The sequence below is a fragment of the Manacus vitellinus genome, unplaced genomic scaffold, assembly GCF_001715985.3.
Source record: "Manacus vitellinus isolate BGI_N305 unplaced genomic scaffold, ASM171598v3 scaffold_18_pilon, whole genome shotgun sequence".
Lineage (NCBI taxonomy): Eukaryota > Metazoa > Chordata > Aves > Passeriformes > Pipridae > Manacus > Manacus vitellinus.
Window position 1 is genome coordinate 114,950 of NW_021939324.1, and position 26,424 is coordinate 141,373.

Below are 26,424 nucleotides of genomic sequence, written 5' to 3' on the forward strand. Positions count from 1 at the left end.
TAGGGAAACATGACTTGAAATGAATGAGATGTTAACAAACATGGGGTTTAATTAGCAATGTTACATAGATGCACTTTCGCTACAAGAATGTGAAAAATATACTCTGAGTCCTACTCAGTTACCCGTAAGCTAAAAATACTGACTTCTTGGTATTGCTTTAGGTTTAAAGTAGAATTACTGGTTTTGTTTGTGTGGTGTTTTTTGTTGTGGGTTTTTTGTTTGTTTTGTTTTGTTTGTTTGTTTGTTTGTTTGTTATTGCAGTAAGAGCCAGGTGGCAGAAGAAGGGTTTTCCCTACTTTATGGTGGCTGTTAGTACAACTGTTAAATTAATCCAGTGGCTGGGATGATTTATTACTGATTGAAAGACTCTGATGTAAAACAGTGTTTTTGGGACAAAAATAAAAGGCTCATTGGGAATTTTGGTTATTGAGAGAAATAAGGACTCAAACCACAGAGGTCAAGAGAAACATCTGCAAAAGTAGAAGACAAGATATATTGCCCCCTTTAACACTGCCACAATGAACTTGAAAAGGAAAGAAGCAATTCTGACTAGGAGATTCAAATGGATCATTTCTCAGAGAAAAGGTATAAAACTGGGATCTACTTAGAAAAGAATAAAAAAACCTCAAACCTTGAGAAACACTCGACTGAGGTGAAGAACACAAATGCATAATGAGTCAGGTGAAAGCCAAGTGAGATCAAGGATAAAAGGTAGAGCTGCATGAAATTCCCAAGACTTGATTGGTAAGAATTTGGGGTTTTGATAGACTTGAAGTGCTTTGAATTCAATGTTTCTTGATCCTGAAATCCTAAAAGCACAAATTGAAGCAATTTTTACTAAGGATTAAAGCATTCATACTAACCTGTAGATTTTCAGTCTCTGAATTCCTTCTAGGATCCAGCACCATTTTCTTCATTTGCTGCTGAGCAGTGCAATTCAGACTCCAGCATATTCTTGCCAAATGGCTAGTCTGAATGTTTGCAGTAAAACTCGGGAGTGTTGTCTGTGAGAATATGTGCATATCTGTCACAATTGCTGTGGCAGCAGTTGACACATTCACCAGCTGGCCTGGAGACAACACTCCCGAGTGTTGTTCTGAGGCTAAAGCTGTATTTCAAAGATGGGAGAAGGTCTGGTCAATCAGTGGGGGACAATTATTCTGGGAACTCCTGCACCTTTCCTATTGCTTGAAGAATGCAAAAATTAAATCCAGTAGCCCTGGATACCTTTAAAATTGTCACTTAGTGAATTCAGGGCACTAAAACCTCAAATAAATAAACTCATAAGGAGAAAAATAACTGCACAATATCTGCAAAGATATTTATGCTCTTTGTATTGCCTCATAGAATTGCAACTCACAGAGTGAAGTTTGAAGGGGCCTCTGGAAGTCATCTAGTCCAAACAATATGCCCTAGCAGAGACATCTAGAGCTGGTTGCCCAGGCCATGTCCAGACGGCTTTTAAATATCTCCAAGGATGCACAATATCTCTGGGCATTCTGAGCCAGTCCTCAGTTACACTCAAAGTAAAAAAATGTGATGTTCACAAAGACCCACCTGTGTTTCAATTTCATAGAATACTAGGTTTCCTTAGATTTAGGCTTTCAGGATTTCATGGGTAATATTCTGGGTGATCTAAAACACAAGTACTGATGCTGACTTTGATAATCACAGAATCACAGAACATACTGAGTTGGAAGAAATCCACATGGCCAGCTCCTGGCCCTCCACAGGACCATCTCCAAGAATCACACTATGTGCCTGTGAGTATCATCCAAACTCTTCTTTAACTCTGTCAGGCTTGGTGCTGTGACCACTTCCCTGGGAAGCCTGTTCCAGCACCCAACCACTCTCTGGATGAAGAACCCTTTCCTAATATCCAACCTAAACCTCCTTTGAAACAACTTCAGACCATTCCCTTGGGACCTGTCACTGTTCAGCACAGACAGAAGAGATCAGTGCCTTCCCCTCCTCTTTCCCTCAGGAGGAAGTTGTGATTGCAATGAGGTCTCTCCTCAGTCTTCTCCAGACTGAACAGACCAAGTGACCTCAGCCACTCCTCATACGGTTTCCCCTCAGGGCCCTTCACCATCTTTGTTCCCCTCCTTTGGACACTCTCTAAGAGCTTAATATCTTTCTTATATTGCGGTGCCCCAAACTGCACACAATATTCAAGGTAAGGCCACACCAGTGCAGAACAGAGTGGGACAATCCCCTCCTTCAACCAGCTGGCGATGCTGTGCCTATGCCCCCCAGGACATGGTTGGCCCTCCTGGCTGCCAGGGCACTAATGACTCATGTTCAACTTGCCATCGACCAGGACCCCCAGGTCCCTTTCTATGGCACTGCTTTCCATCATCTCATAATGCACCATGCAGAGATAGTAAGAAGGCAGGGAAGGCAGCAGACATAAAGAGACAAAACTTCTGAATTAATGTCTCTAACATTGATTTGCACAAAGTATTTACAACTGTTATACAACCACTTTACAGAAAAGTCATGACTCAAAAGGAAATTAGTTAAGCCGTGAGCTAACATATGCCAGCTCACCCGTGATTACGAATGGAAGATCACTAGAGGTCTTGGTTTAGCTGGTTAAATTGCTATTTAGTTAACACTTCAGCATAATGGTAACTCTCTAAGCTTCACTAGTTTAAGTCGTTACTGGATCTGTTTTGGGATGTGCAATATCACCCTTACAGAAGTGAAGTTGCTTTTGGTGTGAAGAACCAGGACAAAGTTCACTCAGCAGAGTTGGACAGTGGCTGTGCTGTATCCCACCCTGTCACCACTTTAACTGGGACTGGGTTTGCATGGAATTGCACATATCTAAACTTAAAGGATGGTGGAAATGGTTCACTAGTCTACACAAATGTAGATTGCAGTCACATTGCAACAGCAGAAGAAAGGCAGTTCCTGGATTGTGCATTGCATTTTCAAAAGGCACATGTAAAAATCTTTTCTCTTTTCCCTCTTGATCAGACAAATTTCCTGATGTGTCACTTTTTGCAAGGTCTCTTTTTCATTGAAATGTACTCTTTTTCTAATAGATGTATGGTATGCATTTGCAGTAATTACAGAAGATGTTGTCCTTTTCATTTATGCCTGTGCAATCCAGTTTGACATAATGTCATAAAAGTTTATGTGTTGTGTTCTCTGAGCTCCTTACTAATATCCCTGGCATTCTCCCTGACTATCCAAAATCAATACCATTGCTCCTCTCTCAATAAAAAATGGAGCATTGAACAGGGTCCAGATGTGCACACTGACAATTTGCAGCAATTAGACACTGTGCTAACAAATGACCTTCCCATGGGGTGATAAAGTAGAACCAGAAGAATCACCAATGTCTTTCTCAAGGGAGCCTGAAAATAACTGGGACCTTTAAGAAGCGAATTCAGTTTCTGTCCCTGTTTCTCTCATTGGATAGCCACAGAAACAGTGAAATCAAGACAGAGAGGCATTCATATTAGGAACCCTGGTAATCAATTTTTACTTGCAGATGGTGGATTGTAATCAATGTTAATTAACCAGATTCTTCTTCAGACCAGGGTACACTGAGAGACCAACATTTTTGATCAAGACAACTAATTTTGCTCGCCTTCAGAAAAGGATAGTGATGGCTTTGTGAGCCACAACAGAATACAAGATTAGGGAAAACAAATAAAGAAGATACTTTAAATTCATTAAGAAAATATGCCTTACATGCCTTCAGAGATAGAGGAAACAGCAGCAAACCACAGAATCACAGAATATAATGAGTTGGACAAGACCCACAAGGATCATCTGGTCCAACTCTTAAGCGAATGGTCTATATGGGGATCAAACTGTGACCCTGGTGTTTGTGGAGATGGCAGTGGGATAGTGCAAGGCTGACCCTCTGGCCCCCAACAAAAATTCAATCTCAGTTGTGGAGACCAAAATTTCTTCCTGGTTTTTTTTGTATGGTTTGGTTTGGGGGTGGTTTTTTGTTTATTTTTTGGTTGGTTGGTTGGTTGGCTGGTTTTGTTGATTTGGAGTTTTTCTCCAATGAACTTTTCAAAATAGATCTTTGTACTCAGGTTAAGTTCATGAGAAAGAGTACTGAATCAGAATTGTCACTACAAAGTTACAGTCTTCACAAATTTGTCTTTTGCATTTGATGCTATTCATAAAGGCTTATTTTTTTTCAGTTTCAATTAGGAGAGAGTTTTAAACTCCCATATTTAAAAAAAAAAAGTTCTAATTTAATTTATTTTTGTTGCTGCAAAAATTCCATGCATTTTCCAAAAACATGGAAACTTGATTATTTTTACTGTAAGCATATTTCTTCTTTTATTTTTAATAAAGGGTCGGAGAATGGTAAAGTTGTCTCTTTTTCCAAAAACGCTTGCTGCCAGATGGTGGAGGCCATCAGAGGAAGCTGATACTGTTTCTTCATGGTCTATATCTGCTCTTCAGAAAAGAAAAGGAGTTCATTTTCTAGTGCTGTCAAACTATTACCTCCTCCTTACACAAGAAGCTTTAAAAATTCACAGTGCAAGAGAAGAAAAGCATAATGCAATGAAGGATTATATACTTGCCTATATGCAAATCCTGCTGTATTGATCTGTGAATTTGGTGTAAAAAGCTGCCTTTCCAGACATCTTTGACTGGAATGAAAATTTAGGCTTTCGATGAACTCTGAGTGGCACAATAATGAACTCCAGATAGCATCAGAAATATTATTATTCCTCAGGGTCAGCAGGGGTCTTGATTGCAAACTCACTGTAGCAGAGACTTTTCTGTTTTGCTTTTATACTCTGGAAGCCAGGAGGATGTGGTTTCCAACTAGTTCTTCTAAAAGCAGCAGTGATACATTGGCATTACTAGATAACTGGTATGACTGACTTGGCCTAAGAAAAAGTAAAAACATGAACACAATGCTCTGTGCCACACGGATGGTAACAGGTCTGATTTTCACAGTTACTACAGGCAAGCCACGTAATGATTGTTGCTCAGTTCCTTCTATGTGTAGTTGGTAGTTGGTATAACAATAGTTCTGTCTGTCCTCTCTTTTGTCACTTAAGATGTAGTTTTGCAGAAAAGGATAATTTCTTTTGTGGATTTCCAAAGCATCCACTACAACCAGGACCAAGAGCGTACACAGGAGGTGTCTTGACTGGACAGAGATTTGCTTGGAGTGCTTAGATAGCAGGTGATATTATTAACAAGCGGAAAATAAAAATAAATGAAAAAATATTATTAGTCTATGAAATGTTATAAAACATAGAATTTCTTTCTCATGCTTCAGACATTTTGGGGTAATTTTTTTTCTAGGAAATGTAAGGAACACGGAGAGCATATGCCAGGAGTGTAATTGACACCAGTTTTATTACAGACTTGGCCTACCACTACCATGAGAAAAAAGGAGTCTCTGTCTAATACAGGAGGCAGCAGTATATGCTTTATACAGTATGGCCACTCAAACTCTCACTGGAACGATCCAGTGAAGAATTTAGTGCTACAGGAACAACAGTATCACAGAACATTCTGAGTTGGAAAGGACCCACAAGTATCATGGGGTCCAACTCTTAAGTGAATAGCCCATGGGGGGTAACCCGCAACCTTGGTGTTATTAGCACCATGCTCTAATCAACTGAGCTAATCTCAGGGTTGTAAATGCAGACTGACTTGGTGCAGAGAGCTGGAAGCCATTCCTGCTCCAAAAGAAGAGGAAAAAAAGACAAACAAAAAACTCGACCTAATTTTTCAAAGAACATATTTTTTGACAATAAAGATCAAATTCACCACTTCAGGTATTCCTACTATAGTCTGTATACAGAAAGTAAGCCTCCTTTTATCTTTGTATCTTTAAAATGAGCAGGCTTCTAGCTTTCCATGAGGCAGAAACTTCAATTCTACCTGAGAACATGAATCATGAACTGTGGTAAAACATATGTAACCAAGAAGCATATACAAAGCTTCTACTGCAGAAGAAAGAGACAAAACTGACTTGCAAATGGGATAATTTAATTTGCCATATGCAACAAAAAAGTTTCCATACAACATAATCATGTAAATTCTTGGGTGTCATCAACATTCATTCAATTCTGAACTGTATATAACTGGCCTTTAACAAGCACTAATAAGTTCATTATTAACAGTTCCAACAGTGAAACTTCAGTGTAGGAGAAGTTTCACTGCTTTTGTACCTTAATTCCCTCTTTTGGGGAGTTTTAGTAAACACTGAACAGTTGAAGTGTACTCTTGAAACTTCTCATACATAAGTACATCAGGCAGCGGATACCACATAATAAGTGGATAATACATCAGCATTACCATAAGTACTTATCTAGGTCACAAGTTGTTTGTCAAGTGCCACATCAGCTGAAAGGCAACTAGCAGCAATTGTTTAGGTTCGTGAATGCCTTACTGTATGCAAAAGGTCTTGTGCCTGATGTAAAAAAATAATATCATGGGTTATGTAGGACAGTTGAACAAAAACCTACTGATAATAACATTTGAAAGAGGATCTGGTTTGCTACAGACTGAACACTGAAGTGAGATTCATCTGTAAAGTTTGAATTCTGATTTATTTCTGAGCATATTTAAACCAGCTTCTATGTCTAATATGAGATTCAAGAACAGACCTTCGGACCCTTTAGTTAGAATTTGCTTAGAGATTTTGAATAAATTTGAAAACAGCAGTAGTCAGAGCATGCCAGATTAACCATTGTTTCGAATAGGGGCAGTTTCAGATGACATGAGCTATCCAACATTATTTGATACCAGGAGTCAGATGAACAGACAAGTGGGTGAAAAACACCATGAACTTTCTTCAGTGCAACTGGGATTTATCTTATGCAGTTTCACCAAGGTAAAGCTGGTGTACTTGCCTACTTTTTTATTATCGTAAAAGAAAAAAAAAAATACTTTCACTGGATATCTTTTATCTTTGCCAGAAAACAAAAAAAGATTTAATGCCTAGCCAATGTCTGGAGGCAATTGTCATTGATTAGTCAGATTATTATGACTTGTCAAATGATTACACAATAATAACAATCTTGCACTGAATTCATTTCATTTGTCTCTTGATCATACAGAACTTTAATTTCTTCAAACTGCAAGGTACTAAGATTTGAAGTTTCAAGTCAGAGAATGCTATGTGTACTATCAGTTATTTCAGACTTGCGAGCATTGATGATTTGCAGAATTCCACTGAATCCTCACAGCGACTCAGCAGTGTAGGGGTTGAAAACATTTCTCATTTATACAGTCACCCCATCCTGACAGAATTTTCACTGGTGGAACATTTTGCTGAACTGAACTCGGGAAACTCCACATGCACATACACAGACTAACACCCCATTGCTGCCAGCACAGCTGACGCCTATACACAAATATTAGCAAAGGATTAAAAAGCAACAGTGAAACTTGCATTCAGAGCAGACTGGAACATACAAAGTATTTGAGACACTTGCAAAAAGTCTCATTTCTTATTCACCAAAGGCAGAGCATTCAGCACCTTGCAATACAGGTTTTTTCAGTGGGTAACCTTCTACTACTTCATAGGTATCACTTTACAGCATCCCCAGTGATTCAATCCATACTTAAGAGTACCTTGCCCAAGCAACCAATGTATTTCCTGGTCCCTTGAATGGTTCCTTACAAAATCTGTGTAAAGGGATCATTTTATCCAACACTGAAATACAGCCTGCCCTGTTGTATAAATTGACAACTCTTTAATGGCACACAGCAGTGTTGTAGGAGAGGTTTAAAATGGAAAGTGAAGGCCAAAAGAAGGCAATGCTTTCTTAACAGCAAGTGGCTTCGATACTTTCCTGCTGGCTCTAAAATGTGTTCATTTTCAAAGGAGTTAAACTCAACTTGATGAGTAAGACACCATGGCCTTGTTGATTTAATTAATACTAAAACATGGAAAATCACTTAGAATTGCCTGTATACATTCAGTCTCTAGAATTTGTATTTCTAATTTTCAGAGAATAAAATATTTCTGAAGCTTAACACCCAGAAGATGCACCATACTAAAGAGCAGAGTAAACATAGCTCTAGATGAAAACTGCGTTACTTAGCAAAACACTCAGGCTTGTTTTTTGAAAGGATACCAGCAGACTGAACATCTTGTTTTTTCATTAAAGTGGCCTGTCCTATTTATTTGCATCACAGTGTTAGTTTTCTGATGCCTTCACCAGCAAAAATTCTGTTGGCACAAACACCTGGTAGGTTTGCCATTGGATAGTTTATTGCCATGTATTGTTTCAAGCAGAATTCCAGTGATATTGTCAAAGGCACAAAACAACAGTAGTGAGTTTTACCTTGCGGACACAGTATATGGTGTTAATTGCAGGTTCTGTGGAATGGCAAACTTGTTTAAATCTAAAAAATACAATCATTTTGGATTGTGTGATAATTCATTTTTAGGGCTCACATGACAGCCAGACTTACTCACAAGCTAGCTTTTTTTCAGCAAACTGATTTAATGTTGGCTAGAAAAGAATGGCTGGTCAATGCCAGACCTTCTCCTCTACTTTCTTTCTTTTCTAGTTCCTTCTTCATGAGTTTTGATCATTGAACAGTACTGATGGCCAGAGCAAGGGACCTGGACCCTGTCATCAACCATTTAACTTTCAGAGAATTCAGAAAAGTCAGGAGATAGATATATATATATTAAATTGCTGAAGAGAACTGGATGTTTCAAAGGGCAGGTCAGACGTGGCAGGGACTCAGTTATCTTTTCACTGTCTACAGCAGAGTCAACCTGTAGTGAGGAAGCCCCCTAATTAGATGTTTCTATACAAGTGTCTGAAATTGGGTAGGGTGAACAAGGACCAGAACGTGACCTGGCTTCCAGAAACTCCGAAGTCAGCTTTTTGCCATTCATGTGAAAAATAGAAGTAATATTACCACTCACTGTAAAGCTATCAGTTTCCTAACATAACAAACAGCTCATTAAGGTATCTCTAATATCTTACTGCTACTGTATTATGCTATATGTAAAAAGTGGTCAAAGCAGACAGGGAAATATATTCAGACATAGTTTCATCCAGAACACTTAAAACAAGAATGGTATTGTCTACACTCATCGATCGAAGCAATGAGGGAGATGTCAAAGAAAAAAGATTTTTGTCCCCCACAAGCCTTTCCAACAGCTGTCTGGAAGAAAATATACAATAAAACTAAGAGAGTCTATAAAAGTGTTGGATGCAGATTTGAGGGGTGGAGTAATGGAAATGGAGCTTTTCTGGAACTTGCAAAAGATCTTTCTTAAGAAAGAAGAGTGAGTGGAGCCTGGCAGAGGCACAGGGTTTGTAGGGAGGCGACAAAAACAAGAGCAAAGAGACAAGCTAAAACAGACAGTGCAGAAAATTTATCTGTAGAAAAAAGCTAAAGGCACAATATAGCCAAGTAAAGTAACCCCATAAAATTCTCGAACATGAGCATTCTGAGGCTGAAATTTTATTTTCTCTTTATTTTACAAGGTGTAAACTGGTCTTCCAGTTAGAAAACACGTTAAATAATTTCTCTCCAAAAAGACAAGTTTCTTTATTAAAATTGCAGTGGGTTTCACAGTCTCCACAAGCAGTTACTGTTTTTTTGTACTCTTGCTCTCAAATAAGGGCAAAATTCTGTGACCTATTAATTACAAAGCAGATCCTGACATACACATACAGTCCTTTAAGCAGATTGCACTGCTCACTATATCTAGAAATTAAAAAGCAGCTGTTGAGAAATTGATATAAACTAACTACAGTAGCCTGGAGTTACATATTTATATTAGTAAAAACTGGACTAGCTCTTGAGTTCCTAGAAGATCAGAGTTAACTTTCAGTCTGTGACTCAATTGTAAAACAATGCCATTTTCTCTTCTCAAGCCAGCAGACAGCCCAAAACAGCACCCCTGGGAAGACATGACTATCTAACTGGGAGATTTTCTTCACTCTGTAAAAAGACCAAAGTTTTCAGAGAGTTCTGTGTAAGTCTTTACTATTTGCTGTTTAACCAATGAACACGGTAGGTGACAAAGAATAGAGACAACCTGTCTGTCACTGCATACTGGACAAAGCACATATATGACCTGTTGCAAATTGCATCCTGACTCAGTATCTCTGAATTTTGCTTTCATTTTTGGCTGGTTTGTGGGAAAGGGCTACTGCTGTCAGGGGTTTTCCTGTGCTACACCTTCTCTCATAAAAATGAAAAAAAAAAAAGGAAAGTACATTAACAAGAGCAAGGAAAGTATGCAACAAAAAAATTCAGCAGAAAAAAACCCCAAAGCAATGAAAACCAAAGTGCAAAGCAGATAAGAATTTCTGTCCCCCATTCCAATAATACAGTGATTGCATGCCATTGATGTATTTTTTTGTAATCAAAAGCAGTCATGTAGTTGTGAAATTAAAGTATTATTTTAATCAGAAAAGCTGATTTTTTTGTAACATAGCTGATGTTGGACCAAAGTCAATATGAGGAGTAAATGCAGAAAGGGACATAGCAAAGTTTGATACAAAATTCTCTCTTATTTACACTTTCATGGATGATCCAGGAAAATAATATCTGAACTGTCCTACTAATAGAAAAGAGAAGTCACTAAACATCACTGAAAACAGCAAAAAAATTCAAAGCTATATCAACATTGAATCTTATTTAACAGAAACAAATTGTTAAATATTTTTTGTTTGGGCAGGTCTAGGCCAACCCTAGAAGCCCAAAGGCCTAGAAGGCTAAGAGCCAAACCTTTAACCTGTTACAGTACAAATATCACAAAGAGACTCATTTTGGAAACATGTTTAGCCAATAGAACTTGAGAAAAATAACTCCACATCAATAGGGGGCAAGTTTGGCACATGGCTCCTTTTGCCTTAATGGCTTATCTGGTGTTAGTTAACGGCTAGTTTTGAAATCACAGCTTCTGGGTCCAGAAAAGAGCTGTAAGTGCTCAGTGCTCATCAGTTCATTTCAGCCTCATGCATTCCCTACATTTTCTTTTATTTTTTAAATCCTAGAGAAAGGTAAATCAGGAATTATTTTCAAAACAGAGGAGGTTTTTTTCAGTATGAAGTCTACTTCTGGATAAATAGCCTGCTGTTTTTAAATGAGATTGATAGAGGTTTGCTTGTGTTTGATTATTTTAGGGGTGAAACACACAGGAGAAAATAGAGAAAAGATAAAGCTTTAAGTTTTGCAAATCACAAACAACACCAGCTTCTTTTATTTGCCACTTGTTCTTAAAAACTGATTGCATCCAAAAGGTTTCTCCAGGCACACTTTTTGGGAAATGCTTATGATGGGTTTGCCATTGAATGACCTCATTCCCAGAAATCTGTTTGCAATGAGTAACAAAAACAACGAAGATGTCATCAAACAATAAAATTCTCCAGAGAACTGGAGACTGTTCTCAGCTCTCAGTGTATGTAAACACCGGAAATAAATGCAGTCCTGCAATATCCTATAGTCCCGTCTCAAAAAATGCAGCAGGGTAGCATTTTTTCTCCATACAGGACCATATGAAATTGTGAGAAGACAACTGCACTTTAAAATTCTTTTATCTTTATTATCCTCCTCCATTGGAAATACTGGGCTAATGTCTAAACCTTCAGGCTATAGACAGTCTCCCTTGCCCATTTCAACAGCAAGACACGCTCTCTTCAAAAGCTCCCCTGGGAAGCGAACCAGCTGACTACGGGGCGGAGCCGAGCTCGTCAACGAGGGATTTAAGCGGCTGCTGGGAGCGCGGGGAGCAGGAGCGGGTGAACAGAGACGTGGCGCAGCAGTTCGCGCAGGCAGCCACCTCCCAGCTCTCTCGGTGAGCTTTCCTTTTTTTTTTTTTTTTTCCCCCCCCCAAAACTCAACTAGAGCCAGCAATGGTTTCCAAAAAGGTGAAAGCCGTTGCTGCTGTTACCACAGCGGATGTGTTAACACAGACGGAACCCCCCAAGAAGGACACCAAGAAGGACACAGGTCTTCAGGTCACTGACTGCACAGAGTGTCTGAGCCTGGCGTTAGTACAACAGGACAGTGTGAGAGACGCCTGAGTACGATGCGAGCAGGTGAATGATTTACTGTGCCTGGTGGCAGAGCTCAAGGAAGAAGAGGTAGAGAGGCTAAGAAGCATTAGGGAGAGTGAAAGAAAATTGGCTGGTGGAGTCGCACCCTTTCGACCCCAAAAGAAGTCCAACAGGAGACGGTGAAGCCCTGCCCCTTCTGCCATCAGGCAGATGGAGCAAACCGAGTAGATGGGGAGTAGTGGAAACAGGTCCCTGACCGGAGAGGTAAAAGAATCCCCTGCTGACCCCCATCACCTCCCTGGGTGCTCTTAAAGAACAGAGTCAGGCAGAGGGCAGTCAAGAAGAGGATCTGTCTGGAGGGTCTCCTGGTTGTACCCTGTCTACCACACAGATTACAACTACAGCTATTAAAAAAAAAGAAAAAGAAGGGTAGTTGTAGTAGGTTACTCCCTTCTGAGAGGAACTGAGGGCCCTATATATCAACCAGACCCATCCCACAGGAAAGTCTGCGGCCTTCCTGGGGCCTGGGTGAGGGATATTAGGAGGAGACTCTCTAAGCTAATTCAGCCCTCTGATTATTATCCACTGTTGGTAGTACAGGCTGGCAGTGATGACATTAATGGAAGAAGTACAACTGGAAGAATGGCAATGGAAGTACAAATGGAAGAAGGGCAATTAAAAAGGATTTCAAGATGCTAGATCAGTTAGTTAATGGGACAGGAGCACGTGCTGTTCGCCTCAGTTCCTGCAGTAGCAGGGATGAATGAGGAGAGGAGTAGGAAAACCCATCTTATCAATAGGTGGCTAAAGGATTAGTGCCACCAGCAGAATTTTGGGTTTTTTGACTATGGGGCAAATTTATGCTACCTAGTCTCCTCAAATCAGATGGGCTTCATCTATCTAGCAAGGGCAAAAGGACTCTAGCCCTAAGTTGTCGGAAGGGCTTTAAACTAGGTTTGAAGGGGGAGGGAATTGAAACTGGACTCTCCAGAGATGACCCTAAGGGTGGAAAGCCAGAGTTAGAAGTGAAATCAGCAGCCCAGCTGAAGTGCATGTACAACAATGCACACAGCGTGGGTAACAGACAAGAGGAGCTGGAAGCCATCGTGCAGCAGGAAAGCTGTGCTGTAGTCACCATCACGGAATCGTGGTAGGATGACTCGCATGACTGGAGTGCTGCCATGGGTGGCTATGAGCTCTTCAGAAGGGACAGGCAGGGTAGGAGAGGTGGAGGGGTGGCTCTGTATGTTAGAGAGTCTCTTGACTGTAGAACTTGAGGTCGGTAATGGTAAGGCTGAGTGTCTGTGGATCAGAATCAGGGGGAAGGCCAACAAGACTGATATCCTGGTGGGAGTCTGTTACAGACCACCCAACCAGGATGACAAGGGTGATGATTTATTTTACAAGCAGCTGGCGGATGTCTCAAAATCACCAGCCCTTGTTCTTGTGGGTGACTTTAACCTTCTGGATGTCTGCTGGAAACTCAACACAGCAGAGAAGAGGCAGTCCAGAAGATTCCTAGAGTGTATAGAGGATAATTTTCTGCTCCAGCTGGTAAATGAGCCTACCAGGGGTGGAGCCCTGCTAGACCTGCTGTTCACAAACAAGAGGGGCTGGTGGGAGATGTGGTGGTCAGAGGCCGTCTGGGGCCTTTCATGACCATGAGGTAGTAGAGTTTTCAATACTCAGGGATGCAAGGAAGGCCATCAATAAAACCTCTACGCTGGACTTTCACAGGGTAGATTTTGGCCTATTCAGAAGACTGGTTCAGAGCATACCCTGGGAAACAACCCTTGAAAACAAAGGGGTCCAGAAGGGATGGACATGCTTCAAGAAGCAAGTCTTGAACGCACAAGAGCAGGCCGTCCCAATGTGCCAAAAGGCAAGTGAGTGGGGAAGACGACTGGCCTGGCTGAACAGGGAGATTTTGAAGGAAATTAGGGTGAAAAAAAGAGCTTACTGACTATGGAAAAAAAGGGCTGGCTACTCATGAAGAGTTTAGGAATATAGTTAGGTCATGTAGAAAGAAAATTAGAGAGAAAAAGGCACGATTTGAACTCAGTCTTGTCACTTCTGTTAAGGATAACAAAAAGTCTTTCTACAGATACATCAATAGCAAAAGGAAGGGCAAGGAAAACCTCCATTCTTTATTGGACATGGGGAGGAACATAGTTATCAAAGATGAGGAAAAGGCTGAGGTACTTAACACCTTCTTTGCCTCAGTTTTCAACAGTAAGACAGGTTGTCCTCAGGACAATTTGCTTCTGGAGCTTGTAGACAGAGATAAGAAGCTGAATACCCCCCCTGTAATCCAGGAGGAAACAGTTTGCGACCTGCTGAGCCACTTGGATCCTCACAAGTCTACGGGACCAGATGGGATCCATCCTAGAGTGATGAGGTAGCTGGTGGAAGAGCTCGCCAAGCCGCTCTCCATCATTTACCAGCAGTCCTGGCTCACTGGGGAGGTCCCAGATGATTGAAAGTTGGTGAATGTCACACCAATCCACAAAAAGGGCCAGAAGGAGGACCCAGGAAACTACAAGCCTGTCAGCCTGACCTCAGTGCCTGGCAAGGTTATGTAGCAGATCATCCTAAGTGCAATCACACAACACCTACAGGATGGACAAGGGATCAGACCCAGCCAGCATGGACTTAGGAAGGGCAGGTTCTGTCTGACCAACCTGATCTCCTTTTATGATCAGGCAACCTGCCTGGTGGATGAGGGGAAGGCTGTGGATGTGGTCTATCTGGACTTCAGCAAAGCCTTTGACACCATCTTCCACAGCATTCTCCTGGAAAAGCTGGCAGCCCACGGCTTGGACAGGGGCACTCTGTGCTGGGTTAGGAACTGGCTGGAGGGCCGGGCCCAGAGAGTGGTGGTGAACAGTGCTGCATCCAGTTGGCGGCCGGTCACCAGTGGTGTCCCCCAGGGATCAGTGTTGGGCCCAGTTCTGTTTAATATCTTTACTGATGATTTAGATGAGGGGACTGAGTACACCGTTAGCAAATTTGCAGATGACACCAAGCTGGGGGGGAGTGTTGATCTGCTGGAAGGCAGGAGAGCTCTGCGGAGGGACCTGGACAGACTGGAGAGATGGCATGATTCCAATAGGATGAGGTTCAAGAAGGCCCAGTGCAGGGTCCTGCACTTTGGCCACAACAAGCCCATGCAGCACTACAGGCTGGGGACAGAGTGGCTGGAGAGGAGCCAGACAGAGAGGGACCTGGGAGTTTGGATTGACAAGAAGCTGAACATGAGCCAGCAGTGTGCCCAGGTGACCAGGAAGGCCAATGGCATCCTGGCCTGGATCAGGAACAGTGTGGCCAACAGGACCAGGGAAGTGATTCCTCCCCTGTACTCAGTGCTGGTGAGGCCATACCTGGAGTACTGTGTCCTGTTCTAGGCCCCTCAGTTCAGGAAGGACATTGAGGTGCTGGAGCAGGTCCAGAGAAGAGCAACAAAGCCGGTGAAGGGACTGGAGCACAAGTCCTATGAGGAGAGACTGAGGGAGCTGGGGTTTTTCAGCCTGGAGAAGAGGCTCAGGGGAGACCTCATCACTCTCTACAACTCCCTGAAAGGAGGTTGTAGCCAGGTGAGGGTTGGTCTCTTCTCCCAGGCAACTATCAGTAAGACAAGAGGGCATGGTCTTAAGCTCTGCCAGGGGAGGTTTAGGTTGGACATTAGGAAGAAATTCTTTACAGAGACGGTAATCAGGCACTGGAATGGGCTGCCCAGGGAGGTGGTGGGTTCTCTGTCCCTGAAGGTTTTTAAGATGAGACTGGATGTGGCACTTAGTGCCATTGTCTAGTAACCATGGTGGTGTTGGATCAAGGGTTGGACTTGATAATCTCAGAGGTCTTTTCCAATCCAGCTGATTCTATGATTCTATATTTGGAGGCTGCAAGTCAAAGCCACTGATGAAAGCCAAGTCTCCTGTCTGTCCTTACTCTTGCTCTCTTTTATCTGGCTTTCTGTAGAGTTTACAGTTGCTACAAGGGAACAGCTTGTGAATTGCCATTTTTTCCTCAGCTTTAATTTCACAGCATATGTGTCAGACTTGACTATCAGGGCTCTAGAAATAAAATTCCGTGAACACTCAGAACAACTAACTGTGGAAGCAATATTTTGCCGAGAACCACATTATCATCACAGCTTGCTCAAGCTAGCTATTGTCGAAGGGATATTTGTGAAGGGATCGGGGAAAACTCCTATGCTCTATTTTTCATACATTAGTGGCAGAAGTTTCACAAATTTTTGAAAAGTTGTCCAAGATAATCCTATTGTAAGTTCATGGGCACCAGTGAGTTGGAGATCAGCGAGGTGCTAAGATAAGAGTTTATTCATGCATTTATTGCTGTCAAAGATGGGAACAACTGTTCTAGGTTGAAATGCAATCGTATTTTAGGAGTGCATGTTCCTGGCATCATCACCCATGAGTGTCTAGGCAAGGTTGACAAACTTGATAAAGGAGAAAAATAACACTTCACCAGCTTTGAAGATGACTCCAGGAAGAGCAGTAAAGTATTTGGGATGAGAGATTTAGCTTCACCAGGCTCCTGGCAGGAGAAATCAAACAGCAGAAATGCAACAGTCTGCTCATCAGATGACTTTGTTCATCCAAGCCCTTAGTGCCCAGTGGCCCAAGCATCCAGAGGACTGAAATCACCCAGACAACAGATGTGGACATAGGCAGGCAAGGTTGGCGGGCATCAGGATCCCTTAGAAGTCTCCATGCTCTTTGGAAGGTGGGATCCTTCCCTCCTCTTTTGCCACCAACATAGTAAGGTGCCCTTTTTATGTCCTTAAAGAAATGGTCATAGGGGACTTTGTATTTAAAAAAAAAAAAAAATCACAGAGAGACAGCCCAGAGCCTGTATTCGTGGTCTGACATTTCTCTCTTCTTTTTGTTTGCTCACTTTCTATGTTTCTCAGGTATTTGCAGTGGTCAAGACTTTGCAGAAGTTTACATTCCCCGTAGTATGCTTCAGCCTATAGTTTATCTGCATTTATACTGCATGAACTCTGAGGCACTCCAGCTGGATCCATCAAAGTTGGGGCAGGTGGGGGCAGGGGTTATCTTTGTAAGAATCATGCCTAATCTTGGCTGACCTTAATAAGGACTGACCTGTATGTATATGTTTTCTTTTGTCTTTTTTTCTGAGCAGACAATTCTGGGATGCCATTAACTGTGAGTCACCTTTCAGGGCTTAGCCTCGTCAAAAGTCTGTGACACCACTGCCATATGTACGCACTTGAACACAGAAAGGATATGGGTACTGGACATTGATAAAGTGGCTTTGCACCTTGGTTTTACATATATCTCTGCTTTCTACATGATGCTCCCTGGAAAGGTCACAAGGTCCAGTGCTCCCTCTTGTCTGGTTTTTTATCATGACCCACAGAGGCAAACAGCACTTTGTAGTGTTATGTTATATATACAGTGGGGTGGGAATTTGGGGCTGTACGGGGAAGACCACCCAAGGAGGAAGATGCCTCTGAGTCAGATTCTGAAGAAAGAAAAATGGTGGGCATGGTCTTGGGTGAAGACATAAGTTTAAGAAGGGAAGGAGTTACAACCTCCAGACTGGTCATGAGGAGAGTTTTCAGTGGGAAGGGAGGCAGGTTTAGCTTAAGATGGTCTCTGAACTCTTTATGCTGATCAAGAGCATAGAGAGCATCAAGAATACCCTTTTCAAAACTGAGTATGACATCATTTGGAAGACTGGTGTCAGCTGCTGACACAGAGCTGAGAAGGTAGCATACTGTTCTACAGGTTACACTGGTCACCACACAGTGGGGAAAGAAAGGATCTGTCAGTGATGCCAGCAAGGTGTGGAGAGCCAGAGAACTTGGCACAGAGGACAGTTAGGACTTCCAGGGGCCCAGCATCTCTGCTGCTTGCTTAGCAGACTGCCACACAGTACCCCAGGCTAATTCAGGAAGGTTTCCCTTCCTGGAACCCAGACCACAGAATGCAGCAACACTACTCTCTAGTGTGAGAGGATTACCTCTCACAAGATATCCCTTGCCTGGGATATCTTGCTCCTTTTACTGTCAGTCAGTCCCCTGGGGTGGCAAGGCACTCTAGGGAGAACAAAGAGCAGGACTTTTCAAGGATACTGGAAGGATTTCCTCTTTGTGTGCAGTATAGGCAAAGTTAAGGTTCTTGAGAACTGCAGTTTGGACCCTTGTATGTCTGCAGATCTCACCTGTGGGCAGGTGCTATTGACAGAGTCAAGTAGCCATGTGATTATAAGATCTGATTACAAATCTGAAAGACAAGTCAGATGTTCCACTCCTGCAACCTGTCGTATTCATCTATCAATCACTGATCTAAAACTAAAAGAAAAGTCTTCAATTCCTCTTTGGCTACCCTCACCAGGATGAGAGGGAGGCTGAACTGAAAGAACAAGTCAGGTGTATGTCAGCATTTTTTAAAAGGTTCCTTCATCACCCCTGAAACTCCACCAACAGTCTTCTTAGTTAGGATTTGCCTCTAAGTTATGATGAGCCCCTTCAGTTCAAACCTCACAAGCTGAGAGAGGATGATGAATTTACAGACCATATTTGTTCATTTCTTCACATAAGAGATTTCTAATGTTCTCAAGGAATGCCATTGTGAGGGCACAATACAGTAGGCTTCAAAAGAAAAACAAAAATGCTGTCCCTCTGCTAATTTGTCACAAAGCAACTACTGTTTCATGCAATCCAATCAATTACAATGGCAAAATATTTGCTTCACATAAATACATGAATGATTTCCAGGGATAAGGCATTTCTTATGAAGAAGATGAGAGAGTAGGGAGGAATAAACCAATTAGCATTAGAGAGAGGAAAGAGATTTTTTTCAGTGTGAGGCCAGAATTCATTAAAGCAACTGTAGGAGCCAATAGAGCTGCTGAATGAGGGTGCATTAAGAGGGAACACTGATTATGGTGGGGAGGTATCTGCCATATCATCCTACACTAACTTCACTGAGTACTTGTGCTTCAGAGCAAGGTGCAATAATGGTGTAACAGACTAACCTAGAATAAACTGACCCCTAGAGAAGCTTCCTCCTAGACCCTCCACTCAATTAGTGAGTGGTTTTTGCTCTAGAGCTTTAGGGTTTATAAGACACATTTGTTTTTCTTGCCTAATAATGATAGATCTTGTCATTATCTCTGTGCTGTCTGATGCTTTGATAGAGCTCGTTATGCTCCTAATCTCAGTGATACACTACAGTGGCCAAGGCATTGGATAACCTTACATGTACTTTGGAAAGGATTATTTCAAACTTTAATATCTAAGAAAAAGAAACAAACCCAACAAGAACAAATAACAGCAATCATTAAAAAGTAAGTTACAAATACAGTAGTGACATCAGAACTTCTACCATATAAAAAGTTTGTTTCATCACTGTCTCATTTTTCAGCTTCTTTTTTTTTTTACTAAGGGAAAGGTTAAATAGACAATTTACTTTCTCCTTTCCTTACAATCTTTTTCAAAGATTCTGCTTTTGTTCTTGCATTGTGGGATACTTTGTAGCCTCTGCTATGGCCTTCTGCTGCTCTTTGCAGTGCATTTTTTTTCAGTGCATGTTGGCAGGTGTTATCCATACACTCCACAAATAATATGCTGATCACACGGAACTGCTTTAATACCTTGCTTCCAGCTGCTTGGTCATGTTAAAGAGCAAAAGGTACATTTCCAAATACTCATTGCACATGTAAGGAAATGCTGCGAGCTGGGGCAAGGATCTCATCAGCTCAAGAACAAAAAAACCCTAAGCAATGAAACATGCTATTTATACCGTGATCTGCCTTATTTTTACCAAAAAACGTCATTCAACTATTATATAAAATAAAAGTGCAAGTGAAAAAGGAAATACAAGAGAATGTTTCTTTTTGTTTTCATGAAATGCTCACTAATCTGGAGAGGGCTTTTTAAAGCTTTTCAGCATCTATTAGCTAGGAAATTATTTGAAATATTTGAAAAGCATTTTAGAGCCATCAAATCTATTTATGAAGACGTATGAAATACTTTGAGATCATGTATGCTTTAATTGTGATCTCACCTTAAAAATTCACCCCATCAAATTCAAGATGGTGGTCACACATGCTGCTGCATGGGTGCAACCTCCTGTTGAAACTTGGGTTACAGTATCAGGACCTTAATGTGACATGGAGGATGGAGAAATATTGAGAGATGTATTTTTGAAGCAGACAGGTTTCTACTATTTTGGCAGGATCTCAAAGACTTAATATTGTATTGCCAAAACAATCCAGTCTGTTTAGAAGCAAGGATTTTTCACTGGAGCTGGCACTCACTAAATTTTTTAGGTTCATAATCTTAGTGTTGGTGTTTCTCATCAAGTCATGAGAACCCAAAAAAATGTCTTGCAGGCTACCAAACTGTTCTTATCTTACCAAGAACAAGTACAATTTCATAAAAGCTGCTTGCATTTCTAATTCTGAATCTAGTCAAGTTATCATCAGATAAAAAGGCATAATTTTCACTCTTTTTTCTATTCGTAGATTTATTGTTAACTTTGACACCTTTTTTGTTTTGCATTATTCCACACTACGCTGCTCTAAAACTAGTTGCAATTTTAGTACATACAATATATTTTGCTGCCATATCCTGGGAACAATCAATGACCTTTCTTGATAATGTATCACTTTACTGAATGTTACACATAATTAAAAAAAATGAACACATGCTATATTTATATTTGGTAGTAAAATTCCTTCTCAAATAAAATTGCTATCAATACAATCATATAGACAACCATTGCTATTAATGGTAATGCATGAAAAAACCCGCAAATGTCAAGATTTAAAGGAACCAACCTCTTAGCAGTGCAACCATAACAACATGCACTTTCTTTTCTAGTTGATAGATTCCCACTCACAATATTTTACACAGCTTTGTATACAGCCTATTCTGTTGCTATATCATCACTGATTTCAACAGAGTGTCATCAATGTTAAGATAACAAAGATTAGACTAAAGAGCCACTGGTAAATAAGTCTATGTATTGTTATAGAATTGGGAAAGTGGTAGAGGGCCTCTCATGATCATCATGATGTTATATAGAAAAAGAAACTTCCTCCATGTAAGCAGTAGAGTAATTTATTGCAAAGAATGAACCTGGACATTTTTTGACACAGCCATTCTGGCTCATATTAGCCCATGCAGGTAATCATCTGCCATTCCTAAAAGCTATTGACTATCCCATTTTCCCTAAGGCTGTATCTAGAAGCATGTCAGAGAAGTCCACGAGAACTGGTCAGTTATTTTCCTCCATTCCTAGCAGGTGCCCAGATCAGTTTGCAGCTATGTCCACAGTGCATTCCCTATTGCTCAGTTTCCTATTAATTAAGAAGATTCCCATGAACCCAAGGTTCACTTCACTGCACATGCAGCCAGCTAGCTCACCTGTGACTTTGCTGGGGAAAGAGCTTGTGATTTTCACCTTCCCACAGGAACCTGCTCTTTCCCTGTTGCAACATACCCTTTCTGTTTTGTCTCCCTTACTAAAGGATAGGAACAGTTTATTCTGAAAGGTTTGGTAGCTACAGTTTTATACAAACTTTGTAGATACACTGATGTCCTAAAATACTTGGCCTATTAGACAGATATTGGATATGTTGAAATACTGTAAAATGTTTAAGGAAAGGAAGAAACACATTGATGCTATCCCTGCCTTTGCAGTTTGTTCTCTTTTTTTTTTTTTTTTTAATTATTATAATGCTAACTTAAAAAAATTAAAAGAACCTTTTTTTAAAAAAGCAGATTTTTTTCCTCCATTGTTTATTAGCCATGCACAACTGCTTAAATGGCAGGGTCACCTTTGCAGGTCATTCATTTTTCCATAGTGACTCTTCGTGTATAAATATGACCTGAGCCTTCAAACTGCAGCACACACTAACTCATGCTACAAGTAGTGATTTTTTCCTTACTACAAGCATTCCATTTACAACAGTGATGCCAAAGATCTCATTAAAGAAACAGCAAGCTGCCTTCTTTACTTTTGCAGGAAGGGCCCAGTGATGACCATGTGGTGAAGTGAATTTACAAAATAGTCAGGTCTTTGTAACAGGTAGCCTGCATTTTTCTGCAGTTGCATTCCACTGTTTATGCTAGGTTACAAAGCAAGCAGGAAGAAATGCTCAGTGCTACTGTATCAGCTTGGATAATCACACACTCCTGCCTTCGACAGAATAGCTCGGAGTTCCCACACATCTCACAGGGTCACTTGGACACATGCAGGTTATTATTCCTGACAGCAACCACACCTCTCTTGTGACCATAGCCTGCACACAGAGATGCTTCACATCACCAGAAATGCCAGCCTGGGCAGATGATCCAGATGTCTTCTGAAGTTTACCAGCACTCTAGGTCTCCTGCCTCTTTTTTTATCTGTCTCAAGTACATCATACTTATCTCTACTCTTGTGAGTTAAGATGTTTTACCTCTTTGCAGACACAATTAAACCTGTATTTAACCAAGAGGCTATCTAAGTGAACTGCCATGGATTCCCTAGTCCCTGGCAGTAGGACTTTATTGCAGGCTCTTACGTTACCTTGCATGCTTTCTTGGGGTGATACATAGGTGCATGCACTGCAAAGAAAACACAAGCATGGTTGTGTAGAGATTAACTTTAGAGTATTGCTGGAGAAAGGAAAGCATCTAGAACTACTTATTTCCATAATTTTTTTTTGTTTTGTTCAAGATTTGGGTTTGATTTTCTTTTTTTTTTTTCAAATAAACATGAGCTTGCAATAACAGTTCTTTCCTTGCAATTAAATAGTTTGCCATCTGTATGATACTACTGACACTGTCTTTGGAGCCACTGCTCTTGAATGTGTATGGTCCAACACTGAGTGAGGTGACAAGCTCAACAAGTAATAAATGATAATAGGAGGCTTGCTTGGTCACTTTCAGACCAGAAGAATGAGCTCAAGCTGATCTACGAGTCTTTTATTCTATCTCCCCTTCTATTTGTTGGGGTTTTTTTTTGTTCTTTGATTTTAGACACAATGGATCACTCCCACCAGTAAAAAACAACAAACTGTTCTCTGCAGCTGACCTCCCACTGACATGAGGAGCAGGCAGTGATTTTGCTTTCAGATGAAACCTACAGAGAACAAACATCTGTGAAGAATGGAGAATGGTGGCTGCCCAGTGAAGTGCCTGAGAGCAAAGTGTTCAGCGTGCTCACTAATAAGTGTCAGCTTGATTTGAATCACTTGCTAAAGTGCAGCCTGGCTGAAGCTGAAAGAACATACCTTTCCTCAATGAAATGGAATCCTAAGGCATAAATAAAAGATTTCACCTGGGAAGAGTGATTTATTGTCTCTATCCCAAGAAAGATGCCTGTGATTTACCACTCCTCCTTGTTTTAGAGCAGAAGCTAAAACAATCCCTTCCCCCAAAATAACCCCTAACTAGCACTATTTCCATTAGCTGGAAGAGAAGTCTGAGATGTGTTTATACCAGTTATTTAGTTGAAGTCAACAAAGTCATAGAAATGGAATAACAGACCAAGTAAGAGACGAACTGGGGGCATGGTTCCAAAAATTTTGAGAAATGTACTAATACTCATTAAAAAAAATGAGTATATCACAGTGGGCTTCTGTCCAATCTAAGACTCTGATCCCATATCCCACTGAAAGGAGCCAACTAATTCATTCCTGACCATATGGATGCTGTAAAGTTGTAGAGATCAAAACCCTCCCTGACAGAATCTTGGATCAACGAAAGAAAACATTTCTGCTCCCTCTTGAGTAGCCATTTCAGATTTTAGGGGAAGCCTGATCCATGCTGGGACAATGATTTGAATGGCTTAGTCAATGCTAAAGAACATGCACACAGTAGACATAATCAATAAAGCTTATAATTTATTTACTTCATTCCTGAGTACGAGGAGTTTGATTTAAGGAGCTGACATGGTATGTCAAAGTGAGAAGCAGCTTTCTGGATTGAATGGCAGGTTTTAAATACTGTCTAGGTCTTAGTAGATTCTCCATAGCCTCTTGCCCAGTACTACATTGAAGGTAAGACACTATTCATAGACACTCAGCAAATCACCACACCATGTCTACTGCTAGCTGTTGCCACAAATTACATACACAAAATACAAAACCATCTGACAGTAACGACTGAGCCCCTTTTGAGTCCACTCAGTCAGGGAGCTTGAACTTCCATGGGTTCTGGGAAGTGGAGGCAAGATAATTGATAATTAGATACAGTCTCTACTTCCATCTTCCATCTTTGTAGTGCTTGAAGTTGCAAAAAGGAAAAATGGTACGGAGTCTGAGGTGGTTGCAAGTTGGGAATAACTGGGGCTGCTTGTCTCCTTTTTCAGCTCTGTATCCTCATTTTTCCCCAAACTGAAAATTTCAGGGAAACCCCTAATTACTGTCATGGTCATCCAACAAACTATATACTTCTCTTCAGCAGATAAGTTTACTCAGTTACCCTAAAACTTTACCCTTCTTTGCAGAATGAAGTAAATTATCTGTTATGCTTATAATGTCGGAGTGCAGAGCACTTGTCAAGACAGTAGAATATTTTCAGTTGAAACAGTTCTTTACTGCAGAGCCTGTGCTTTAATTTGGTCAATCTTTAAGCCAAAAATGGAAGCCACTTCTGCCACAAGAACTGCTTCGTGTCTTTTTCTTTTCAGTCCTCAGCAAAATGTCAGCCAGATTTAACACAAACTGATCATGGGTAGGAACAACTCTGAATGCATGGCCAGCCTTGAAAATTCTCATGCAGCAGTAAATATGTTGAAGACACTGCAAGAAAAGAGTGACTTGTCCCTTGTTCTCTCCTTCTAGGTTTTGATGATCTCTAATATATGTGCAAATGTGATGACTGCATAACACATTTACACAATTTTATTTACAAGATGCTAGCTATTGCCTAGACCTCTATTCCCATTTACACCACAAAACATAAATAAACAGCATAAATTCAGGGAAATAGAGAAATGTGAGCTTTTACATGCACTGGATTTGTACCAGTGCTACCTTCATTTGATTTCTTGGGATTCCCCGATAATGGGAAAAACTCCACAGGGGCGTAACAATGCAGGACAAAAAAACCTCTTAGTTCAGAGAACAGTGTCCTCAGCCCTATGGCTACATCATCTCAGATCTGAGAACACTCTAGTATTCAGACAGAGGAAGCCTCCACATTGGGAACGAGAGCCTATGTCATCCTTGCTTTCCATAGCAGACCACGAGCTACACTAGAGCACAGCAAGCAAGTGGAACTGAGCTTCTCTGAGATCCACTCTAAGTATCTTCTGAAACAACCAAGGCAGGTTTTTCAGTTTCTAGATGGAGTCCAGGCCCCTATGCAGCATTCATATTTCCCCATGAACTTCAGAGCAAGGGCCATTACTGGTAGTCATGAAGGCGCTAGAGAAATTGAAGTCTATTTTGAGGGTTTTTTGGCCTCTGCTTCAGCAGCTCTTCTGCATACGTCATGTCCTGCAAGAACTCCACGTAGAAATTCTCCCTCCTCAAGGTGAGCAAGGTCAAATTTTCTTCTTGATGAATTCGGAAAGCACATTGTCCACCCCAAGTACTTGGCAAGTACTGTACAGCACAGGTACATCAAAACCATAAGCAACTTTTGCACTCAGAAAGAAATGTTAGCATTGGCTGCTGTACAAAAGGAATTTATAAAACAACAAAGAGAAGCAGAGACCATTTGGGATATTCCCAGTTGGCAGGAAATACAAATGGCAGGAGTAAGGTAGATAAAAGATTCATGCATCAGACCAAAATATACTTTTTCTGTTCATAACATTATACTTAAAAGGTATACTTTGTGTTTTATAACTCAAGCCCACATTGAAAAAACTGCTACTTCTCAGCCATCTCTTTATATAAAAGGTGCTCTTCAGCCCTTCCTGAGTGAGATGAAGAATGATTTATTTGTCAATCAGGGAATGATCTTGGAAAGAAATTTTTCTCTTCTACTTTTTCTCTTGTAGAACTAGAAAAAAACCCACCACTCTTCCGGCTCATGTACCTGTGTACAACAAGGTCACCAGTTATTGCCATCTGTTCTGGCATTCGGTGTCAGAGATCTTGGAATTTCTAAAGGAACTGGAAAATTGCAGTGAATTTCCAGTTTCTGGTACCAACATAGCAGGAAGAAAAATGTGCTGCCACTCTGCATGATCCGGCGCTGATTCTATCTGGAAACACTGTCATTGGCTTTAACAACAAATCTTCCTTTTTCTGAGTAGTTTTACTTTGCAATAATGTCTCTGCCTGCTTATGGGGGTCTAAGTAAAATGAATGCCATTCTGTGCTTGAGTGAGATTTATTTCACCCTTGGCAAGAAGTCATCAGTTTATTTGGGGGGGATTTAAAGTTCTGTTTACCGAAAAGTGATGGGTAGAAAAACAATCTGCTCTCCTTTGTGTCCAGGTTT

General features: G+C 40.9%; 1 long non-coding RNA gene across 1 annotated transcript; it reads left to right on the forward strand.

The window, feature by feature from the left end:
• Positions 1-16,917: 16,917 nt before the first annotated feature.
• LOC108639248 lies at positions 16,918-23,857 on the forward strand. Its single transcript, XR_001920344.1, has 3 exons — positions 16,918-17,045; positions 17,151-17,258; positions 23,055-23,857. It is a non-coding gene; the product is annotated as an uncharacterized LOC108639248 (long non-coding RNA).
• The last annotated feature ends 2,567 nt before the right edge of the window (positions 23,858-26,424 follow it).